A 1,512-nucleotide genomic window follows, 5' to 3' on the forward strand; every position below is an offset into this window, starting at 1 on the left:
ACATAAATGAAGGAATAATTAAGTGCCCTTGTGTTAGGTGCGACTGTATGAAGTTTGAAAAACCGGAGGAAGTTAAGGTTCATCTTTATAGTAAGGGGTTTATAGCGAATTACTTTGTGTGGACTTGTCATGGAGAGATCGATGGTAGCCATGGGATATTTCATAACATGGTTGTGGGTGAAAGTAGTAGGTCGGTGGAGAATACAAATCGTGATTCTAGAATTAATGATATGGTTGCGGATGCTTTTGGGATGCACTTTGGGTTTGAGTCCAACGAAAATGTTGAACAAACTCCTAATGATGACGCAAAACGTTTTTATGAAGCTTTAGAGGAAGCTAGTCGTCCACTACGTAACGGAAGTTCGCACTCTGAGTTGTCTGTTGCAGTTAGATTACTAAGTATGAAATCTGATTGGAATATTTCTGAAGGAGCCATGGACTCCTTCATTGACCTTATGCGTGAACTAGTTGGACCTGATATCGAATTACCTGGTGATTTTTACAAGGCAAAGAGATTAGTTTCTAAGTTAGGACTTTCGTCATTGAGAATTGATTGTTGTGAAGATGGTTGCATGTTATATTATAAAGATGATGCAGGTTTGGACAGTTGTAAATTTTGCAGAAAGCCTCGTTTCAAGAGGCCTTCCAGTGGGAATATGGTCGCTATCAAGTCGATGCATTATTTACCTCTTATACCTAGGTTAAAGAGGTTATATGCGTTGATGAGTTCTGCTCCTCATATGAGATGGCACTTTGAAAATAGAAGACCACCTGGTGTTATGTGTCATCCTTCAGATGGAGAAGCTTGGAAGCACTTTGATAGGACATATCCAGATTTTGCTAGTGAACCAAGGAATGTTCGATTAGGTCTGTGTGCGGATGGCTTCACGCCTTTTTCTGTATCTGCCACACCATATTCATGTTGGCCTGTCTTTCTTACACCTTATAATCTACCACCCGAGTTGTGCATGACTAGTCCATACATATTCTTAAATTGTATTATCCCCGGTCCACGTAATCCGAAAAGTTTGATTGATGTATATTTGCAACCTTTGCTTGATGAGCTAAAACAATTGTGGTACGATGGTGTTGAAACATATGACTTATCAACCAAGCAGAATTTCATTTTGCGTGCTAATTTAATGTGGACAATTAATGATTTTCCTGCGTATGGAATGTTGTCTGGGTGGATGACTGTTGGTAAGCTAAATTGTCCTTACTGCATGGAAAATAGTAAAGCGTTCACTTTGAAATATGGCCGAAAGCAATCATGGTTTGATTGTCATCGTCAATTCTTGCCTCCTGATCATGAGTTTAGAAGCATAAAAAATGCATTCAAAAGGAATAAATTCGAATGTGATTTCCCACCTCTGATACTTTCAGGTGAGGAAATTTGGGAGAGGGTCCAGAACTTCAGTAAAGTTACTGAAGTTCCACCTTATAGATTCCCCGGATATGGTGTTACTCATAATTGGACGAAACAGAGTATATTTTGGGAGTTGCCGTATTGGA

This window comes from Nicotiana attenuata, chromosome 4, assembly GCF_001879085.1.
Source record: "Nicotiana attenuata strain UT chromosome 4, NIATTr2, whole genome shotgun sequence".
NCBI classification, from domain to species: domain Eukaryota; kingdom Viridiplantae; phylum Streptophyta; class Magnoliopsida; order Solanales; family Solanaceae; genus Nicotiana; species Nicotiana attenuata.